Genomic DNA, 9935 nt, shown 5'->3' with positions numbered 1-9935 from the left:
CTGAGACCTGGTCTGAAGGACTGATCACACCTATATATAAAAAAGAAGATAAATTCAACCCCAATAATTACTGTGGCATTTGTGCGGGCAGTAACTTAGCAAAGCTTTTTTGCAATATAATACACAGCCACAGTAACATTCCTTACAAGACACAAGATCTTAAATAAATCACAAATGAGCTTTTTTACCAAAACAACATACTGTACATCCAACAACATTTATTCTCTCCACACTCTAATTAACAAAAGCTAAAAGGTAAACAAAGAAAAATATTTACATGTTTTGTTTATTAAAAAAAAAAAAAGCTTTTGACTCTATTTGGCATAATGGTTTACTATACAAATTATTACAAACTAGCATTGGTGGAAAAACAATCAGTGTTATACAATCCATGTATAAAAACAGTAAATGTGTGGTCAAAATTGGGAATCTCAGAACTGTGTTGTTTCAGCAGGGTTGTGGAGTGAGGCAGGGAGTGCTCATTACACACGTGCTTAAACTAATGAATGACTGTAGTCTGACTGCAGCCACAACCCTAACATTCATAAAGAAATTGACAATAATCTAAAGTATAATTATGATGAAAAATAAAGAATTAAATTGACCTCCAAACCAAACTCCAGTGTTATTAGTGTTAAAATAGAACCACCAAATTGGCAAATCAGTTATCAATCAAACAATTACAAGAAAGACAAATCCTTTCACAATATTGACTCAGTGACCATGTCTTTGAGAAAGGAAGATAAAAAATCCTGGATTCCTAGAGAACAGTGATTATGTAAACACTGTGACTTACTGTAAATCAAATAGAGGACGAGAAACACTTTCTTCTTGTCTGCCCCAAATACACCACTACAAGGCAAACATTCTTTACACAATTTAAAGGATTGAGTTTATTTCTCCAAATGACTCAGGGGAACTACGCTATATACTCGGAGAGGATGACATGGCAGTCAAACTAGCTGCAGAATATGTATATACCATATACATCATACGAAATGGTTAATTCATTGTATCCATTTGCTTTATTTGACATATTCTTCATTGCATATAATTGTAAGTATTATAATTAATATTAGAAATACTGTCTGCTGTTGTTATTTTTTATTTTATTGTATATATATTTTATTTTCTCTCATTTATTACTCATTTATTGCCTCCTTTTTATTTTGGTGGTGTAATTATATTCTGTATTTTACACATCTAAAAATTATTTGACAATACTGTAACACAAATGCCATGCCAATAAAGCAACTTGAACTTGAGAGAAAGAGAGAGACAGAGGGAGAGAGAGAAATTTGGAATTTGCAAACTGTAAAATGCCTCAATATCTTAATTGTTCTTGCTGAAGAACCACTTAGACACCAGATGGTGCTGTTGTAGCACAAGTTATTGCACTAAAGCTCAATCATGGAATCACTTTTCCCAGTCTGGTGCTTCTGCCTATTATGTCCTCGTTTAAGATTTAATTTCCGTCTGTATGAAAAGGTACTGAAATTAAGCTTCTTGCCTGAAAATAAAAGGCTTAAGTAGGACATTTTGATTTTTGGAAAAGGACTCACCTCAGCTTCACCCCATTAAGATTAAATCAACCTATATCAAAATGTCAGCTTTAGTAATAACCAAAAGTTGATTTTGCTTTATTACTCATTGAAAAAGAAAGTTCCAGAGAGGCGTGTAATCAGACAATCTTCTAATATTGAATGTTTGTTTTCACAATCACAAGCTCAGGGGTCATGGATAATGTCCAGTACTGTCAACAAATGGATAAACCGAGAGAGATGAGCTCTGATGTGTTTGGGTTGGTCTTGATGCCTCATTAGAGAAGCTTCTGTTTTAAAAGATGATTTTTCACAGACTGTCCCAGAAATGTTCGCTCTGTACTCAGGATCTCTGCAACCACCGAGTTCCTTCTCCCTGACTCTTTGAAGTGAAGCATCTTTTATATAAGGTCAGGTTGGAAGATAGGAAGACAGGTTATCGCAGATGACAGGAAACCTTCGTGAGAGGACTAAAATGAGAGTTAGAATGGAGATTGAGTCCCGTGGTAGAGATGATCCTGGATATGAAGGAGCACCACAAAGTAGATGTGGCATGTTGTCAAAGTGAAGAATGTTTAATAAAGGTATTAACATGCAACTGTAATGATCAAAAAAGAAACTTGTTAAAGGCAATGAAATGTCGAGATCTGGTGCCACTGTGGAGAATTCAGTTCACTGCTGTGTGAACTCTAATTAAAAACTTCTTTGCTTATCTGTGTTATTTTTAAATAGTCATTGTCAGTGTTGTTTATAGTTTGAATCTTTCGTAATGACAATCTTTTAATATTGCATGGAATTCTCTGATTAATTAGTATTCTGTTCTTTCTTTCTCGCTTGCCAAAAAAAGAAAAGGAAAAAGAAAAAAAATCCTTATTTAGTGGTAGTGGTATAGGGATCTTCTTCAAATGGAATCAAAAGGGCCAGCAATTTTTCACAGGACTTAAAAATTCTTTATTTTCAACTATACATGCCCTTTTTAATTTATTTAATTGTTTTGGTTAATTTGCTCTTGTGAAAAAGTACATATTAGCATACTTTTTTAAAAGCAATACTATACTTTAAAAGAACATTCTTAAGTGTGAAATACAAAAGGTTTTAGGACACTTAATTGCATGTTATTCACAATTAAATAAAGATGTATTATACTTTAAATTTATATTAAATGCAATCAGTTGAACTTAACAGTGCTTTCTGACCCACATAAGTCAAACATAAGTACATCTAATGTTATATTACTTCTATTGTCTTTGATATATGGTAAAAGTGTATTGTCAAATGTACTGATAAAAATTTATGGTAAACTAAAATATACTTTATGTAAGTCCTATTGAAACTTGTATGTGACGAATTAAAATTTTATATACAAAATTAACATTTATTATTAAAATTTGTAATGATGAAGTTGCAAATATATTAACTTTAAATGTTATACTGAATAACACACTACAGTTAATACTATAATCAAGTAGTTTATATGTTAGTCAACACATCAAAATAAGTGTAATTGTTACTTTTTATATTATTAAAAAATTAAATGTGTTATAAAACGTTTCAATTGATATTGATTGTGCACTTTAAAGGTCACATATTTTACACCTTTCTGGAGTTTTATTTTAGGTTTTAATTTCCTTAAAAATATATATTTGCGGTATAAGTAACAAAAACCATCTCAATATATTTTTACAGTTCCTCTCTCAGGAGCTCTGCAAAGAACAGGTCGATTTTGGCCTGTCTAATTAATATTCATGAGCCTCTCTTCTGATTGGCCTGTTGTTTTTTGAGTCCTGATGCCGACGCTCATCAGACCCCAGAAAAGGTGTTGGTTGATATAAACAGCAGGACGGTGGCCATGGAAGTCGGAATCTGCTAAGGAGTGTGTAACAACTCACCTGCCGAATCAACTAGCCCTTAAAATGGATGGCGCTGGAGCACGGCCAGGTCAACCACAGGTAACTAGGGTCATGTATGCTATAGCCTACTGTGGATTGGTGATACTCAAAAGTAAGGTAAATAGAAACAACGGTAATGATGGTCAGTGCTGAAAAATGTTGTCTGGCCTTACATGTTTGAGCCGAACTCAGACCCCGAATCAAAGACAGGAAACAACCAACCACCTCCTCAAACGTGCTTACAACAGGATGTTTCAGAATGGTAATTCATGTTTTTTTTTTCAAACACCGAATGCAGTAAATACAAACCTGACCAGCCGAGCGTTTGCGATCAAGTGAACTTGAAGACACTTGTACAAATGCGGATGGGTGACATGAATGGAAATTATTCCAGACTGGCGATGTAGTATTTGGTTTCTGTATTCTGTACTGTATTTTTCTGCGCTCAAACCTGCCAATCTAAAGGATCAAACGCCATGTATGGTCTTTTGAGGTAATTTGTGAATTAGCATAGACTTATAGTCTAAATAAAACAATTTGCAACTGTTACTATTATTACACTTGTATACAAAACGTTGTATTATGCTTGTTATAGAGTGTGTGACGTCATGTGCACTTCCGCCGGTGGCAATAGACAACGGTTGACACGGTTGTCACGGCGATCATCACAGCCCTACTCTGCAATGATGTAGTTTCCTGAAATCCAGACCGAACAGCGTTTTCGCGACATGTTTCCATGTTGTTGTTGCTCAGCAATGGCATAGACGCGATGTTGTCTGCAGGTTTGGCAAAAGGAGAGTGGGACTGTGGGCGGTGCTCGGGGGGGTGACTGAAGGCGGTGACTGAGCAGTTCTGATGTCACCTTTTTACGGAAGTCACAATGGTTTGTGAAGAATCACAGCTACTGTATGCAGGCTGTGTGCATTTGACTGTGGATTGAAACTTATATGGTAGTTACATATCACCTAGACCTCAGTTATCATGAAAAAAGCCAGGAAATTTCAGTTTTGACAATATGGGACCTTTAAAACAGTAATCAAAGGGCACTTAAGTAATATAATTGTCAGTCCTGTGTCTTGTGTTTTGCTCCCCACATGTTCCATGACCCAGTTTTCCCTCATGTTTAATTATGTTTATTGATGCCAGGTGTTTCTCGTCTTCCCCTCATCATGTCATGTGTATTTAAAGTTTCCTATTCTGAGTTGGTCGTCCGGTATTGAATGTCGTCAATCCTCTCCCTACGTGTGTGTTCCTGCTTGTTAGAATGAATAAAGACCTTTGATGTTAATTCTCCTTCGTCTCCGCGCTGCTTTGTCTCCACGTCTCCTGCACAGTAGGCAAAGCGTGACAGAATACCGGACCAAAACAGTAAATGGCGCCCCCTCTCCCCTTGTTTGTTGTCCATTTTTGAAAAGTCTTTTGTTTTGGATGATGCCACCATTAACTCTCTGTCAACTACCATCACCCCGTGGACCTCCCAGACACCACGGGACTAAGCTGGAGGGAAGGGATCCTCCGGTTTATGGAGAGCGTCCGGCTCTGAGCTAGAACCAGCCCGCTGGCCGTTCCTCAGTCATGCCCGCCGGCCGCGCCGTTGTCAAGCTCGCTGGCCGCTCGGAAATCGAGTCCACCAGCCGCTCCTCAGTCAAGCCCTCCGGCCGCTCCTCAGTCAAGCTCAGTCTCGCCAGAGCTCGCTCCAGAGAGGGCTCTAGTTCCCGAGTTTAGCCCAGAGAGGGCTCCATTCTCCGAGTTTAGCCCAGAGAGGGTTCCAGTTCCCACGTCAGACCCACGGAGGGCCTTAGGGGTTGAGATTTTCCCCAAGTATTTATTTTTCCGCCTCCTTTTTTTTGGCCTCCTGAACTGTCTGCTCCGCCATGGCTTCCCGGTCTGCGTGCTCCGCCATGGGTCCCGGAACGGATGTTGGATGTTGTGGGGCGCGTGGACGTGCTTTCCGGGAGGGGGGAGTAATGTCAGTCCTTTGAATAAAGACCTTTGATGTTAATTCTCCTTCGTCTCCATGCTCCTTTGTCTCCTCATCTCTTGTACAGTAGGCAAAGCGTGACAATTATAACACCTTTAATATATATATATATATATACTTCTAACATTAAGTACACAAGTGCACATTCAAAACAATTAAGTGCATTTTTATTTAAAAACCAAGAAGCTTTATTAGCTAAACAAAAACAGTTAAAAATAGTGTAGTTAAGGCATATACCAGCAGGGGGCTAATAGTGCGACACTAGCCAAACACTGATCTGTCTGTCCTCATCCATGCCGTCAGATTAACGTCAAAGGAAGAGGAAAGTTGTTTCAGAAGAAGAGTTATTACATTTTGATAAAAGATTACAAAGACAAACATTTTTTTTCTTTGGAATAACATATACCAATGAATTGATCACAATAAGACCAGTTAAGTGCATTTATAAAGTAAATAGGGTCAATTTTGATATCATGTTGACTTTAAAGTCACTCCCTTAACCTGACATACTACAAATAAAGGGTGTTAACATGTGTAATTGTGTTTGTGTTGGTGGGGTGCCTCATGTCTGATCATGTCTAGGGTATGACAGCATCATCGTGGGGTAGATATATGTAAATGCAGGTTTCTCTCCTGCTCTGCTCCAGATGGCAACAGCGTGAACAGTGAAACAGCGCACACACACTGCACATCTGGATCCCATCCGTGTGTTGGACACAGTCAGGGGTGAAAACCTGAGTGGGCAGCTTCCTCTAGTCTTCTGGCTACAGCTCTATATATGCACACTATCTATCAGAGCGCTAATGATTTCCACAATCAATGAACCAAACTTGACAATCATATCAAAAGCCACAGAGCTCACGTTGTGCCACGCCATGCTGATACAGGAGCGTTTGCTTTGAGGAAAGTCAAAAATTGCCCTAATGCCCTGAAAACAGAAGTACAGGCAATAGTAGTCTTGTGCAAACTGACATGCTAGTAAAAAGTAAAAATATTCTGCCCTGAGTGGCCCAAATCCAAATGAAGTGGACATTGGTGCCAGAAAATGAAAATATGTTATTATTCAGAGCAATATTGGCGATAAGCGGTTGTGAAATAACTTGGACTTTATTTAAAAGATGATGTTTGGGATTTGACGTTAAACTTCATTCAGTTAATTTATGATTCAAACAACATAAAAAAAAATAACATTTGTCAATATCACTTAAAGGGATAGTTCACCCCAAAATGGACATTCTGTCATCATTTACTCACCCTCAAGTCATTCCAAGGCTGTATGAGATCCTTTTATTTTTTATTTCCTTTGAAGAATGTTGGACACCAAACAGCTTTTGTTCCCAATTACTTACATTGTATGGGAACAACAATTTTTAAAATATCAAAAAATTTCAAAATGTATGTTCCACAGAAGAAAGAAATGTATATAGGTCTGGCACAACATCCTTTACATGAGTAAAAGAGGACAGCATTTTCATTTTCGGGTGAACTATCCCTTAATGCATTACTTTCTCATAAACTATAAAAAATGTATAGCCCTTAATGTTTTTATAGCCTTAATGTAAATATTGTTCAGTTAACAACTGATATTAACTTATACAAGCTGAAATCTTATACTGTATTAGTATATGTAGAAATTAACATCAACCAAGAAAAAAATCTGTAAAAGGGTTGTTTATTATATTATGCTAACTACTGAATTAACCAATGTTAACAAATTTAACTGTATTGTTAATTGTAACTACATGTCGTTCCTTATTACATATGATATTTGTAAATTTTTTGGTTAGAAAAAGGAGAAAATACAAACATCCGAATGTACAGTTGTGTGGTGACTCCAGGACAGGTTTGAGAAGCACCTTTTTAATCTGAAGGTTTTATGCAATTTCTGGGAGTATAAAGGTGCCAGGTTGATACAGACAGCGCTTGTTTTGCCACTGATTTGTTAAATGTATCAGATTAGTGACATCGACCTTTAAAAGATTTTCAGATATTTGTTTGAGACTGATGCACCTTTATTTAAATGTATTTGTGGTGCAATATATATCAGATAACCCCCTAAACAGCATGTAGCCTATATGAACTACACAAATGCACTGATTGCTTTACAGGTCAGTCAAGCTTCTCTTCCTCTTCTCTTCTCTTCCTGTGTAAATAAGGGCCTTCATGATGTCATGACATCTATGTTGTTTACCAAGACCTGGATGGCTGAATGGTCCAAAAAGAACTATATAAAATAACTAAATGTGTTTGTGGGTAAAGTTTAGTGTAAAAAAAAAAAGTTTGGGGCTGGTATTAAGATTTTAGTAAGAGATAAGAGTTTTTATATGTTAAAAGATATCTCTTATGCATAAGACTGCATTTATTTAACCAAGTAAAACAGTAATATTGGGAAATAATATTACTATTTAAAATAACCCTTCTCTAATTGAATATATTTAAAAATGTAATTTATTCCTGCGATGACAACGAATTTCCTACAGAAATCATTCTAACATGCTGATCTGGGGCTCAAGAAAGATTTCTTATTATTATGAATGTTGAAAACACTTGTGCTGTAGAAACTGTATTTTGTATTATTTGATGAATATAAAGTTCAAAAGAGTAGCATGTATTTAAAAATAGAAAAAAAGGTAACTTAAATGTCTTTACTGACTGCTGAATTAAAGTATGTCCCTCAGTATTGTCCATTTCTGAAGAGCACATCTATCATGAAGAATAAAACTGAGCATCAGTGTAAAATGGAAAGCCATTGGTAGCTTTTTGTCTGATAGTTGCCCATTTTCAATAGCCTCAGGAAATGACTCCTCACACATTTGACAACTCTTGAGTAAGAACAATTTGTGGTTTCTTTTCTCAAAGAGAAAGAACACACTGAACGCAATGCTGAAATCGGCCATGCAGAAAATTGAAGGCAGGCTTTTCTCTTACATCTCTGCTTCCAAAGGAATGGTGTTTTCATTTGATGCTCTCGTTTTACAGTAATGTTGGCATGGCTTTGCTCCAGAGTCACATCTCTCTGTCTCTTTCCCACAATGCTTAGCCCAGCCCACTATTTCCACTGTTATGACAATGACAAATACGTCATAACAAGCAGAATGGAATGGACTCATACTTTAGATTTTTAAAGGAATACCAATAGCAAATTAAAGAATGATGATAAGCTCATGGTGAACGGACAACAATATTAATTTTGTCAATTAAATGATGAAAATGTTCATTAAAATTGTATTATTATTATTACATCAACAATAATGAAGATGAGACACTGTAACAAAACTAGAATTAAATTATTTTAATTACAATGTACTGTTGATGAAATATGTGAAAAAAACAGATATTGACAATGATTTTGGGAAAATAAATATTATGTATTTTGTTTATATCAATAAATGTGTGTGTGTGTACATATACAGTGTGTGCGTGTGTGTTTCACACAGGGCGTGTGATGCGTCAGTGCAGCAGTGTTGGAGTGGTAGTGCTTGTAGCTAGCAGCATGCATGATCACTTTTTGCTTTCAGCTGCTGCCACCGGATAGCCCTTTGTTTTTCAGGGGTGAAAAGAGGAGCCGAGTGTGTAAGTCTCCTCAGCTGGTACATAGCCTCTCCACTGCCAAGATCTCGTACATGCCTCCTCGTGGCACACATGGTAACTGGTCCCTTGCGGTTCCAGGCTAAGTTGTACGGGATCTCGGAGCAGCAGTGGGCCCCAGAGACGTGGCATGCAGGCCAATCGATGAGTGGAAATGCCCTGATGCCCGTCAACCACTGTCCCAGCTATGGGTAAATAGCCCCAGCTATGGGTAAATAGTAAAGACCGTATAGTAACGACGGCACAGGCGGAAGATGGTGGTGTGTGAACCATTACAACGGCTGGGAAGGCGGAAGAAGGCAACCCCACAGCCACGTGGGTTAACTCGGGAGGGTACCGTGGCTAGGGGAGCAAACCCTGAAGACAAACCTGCACCTGGGGGCAGGCATAGGCGGAGTCCAACTGACCGGACTACCGGCAGCCCCCTGCAACTTCCTGCCAGTCGAAGGTCGTCATGGGTTCTCTCATGCCACTGGAGGTCTATCTGGTAGGAGTGAAGATGGTGGGAGTGAGGTCTGCGCACCCACACTCCTACCCTAATCTATACCTATGCGCAAGCTTCTTGCTTCTTCTTTTCGGCAGCTTCCACTGCGACTGAGCAGCCCCACACTGCTCACCCCTGTGATGGAGAAGGACCCGGAAAAGGTGGTCAAAACATTGTCTGCTCCCCACACTCCGGACGGTAAGCCGCAACCGTCGGAGCATCCCCCCTTGCGGTCGAAAAATTTAAGTGAAAAATAAGCTAAGCATTGCTTCGTGGAACGTTCGCACATTGCTGGATCTGGCTGTAACTCCTGACAGGCCCCACCGCAGGACAGCATTGGTGGCCCTGGAGCTCGCAAGATATAATATCGACATAGCAGCTCTCAGCGAGACCAGACTACATGGGGAGGACTCCTTGACAGAGGCTGGTGCTGGGTACACCTTCTTCTGGAA

This window comes from Sinocyclocheilus grahami, unplaced genomic scaffold (assembly GCF_001515645.1).
Source record: "Sinocyclocheilus grahami isolate Dianchi unplaced genomic scaffold, SAMN03320097.WGS_v1.1 scaffold410.1, whole genome shotgun sequence".
Lineage (NCBI taxonomy): Eukaryota > Metazoa > Chordata > Actinopteri > Cypriniformes > Cyprinidae > Sinocyclocheilus > Sinocyclocheilus grahami.
The sequence above is the reverse complement of the archived record's forward strand: the minus strand, read 5'-3'. Positions refer to the sequence as shown.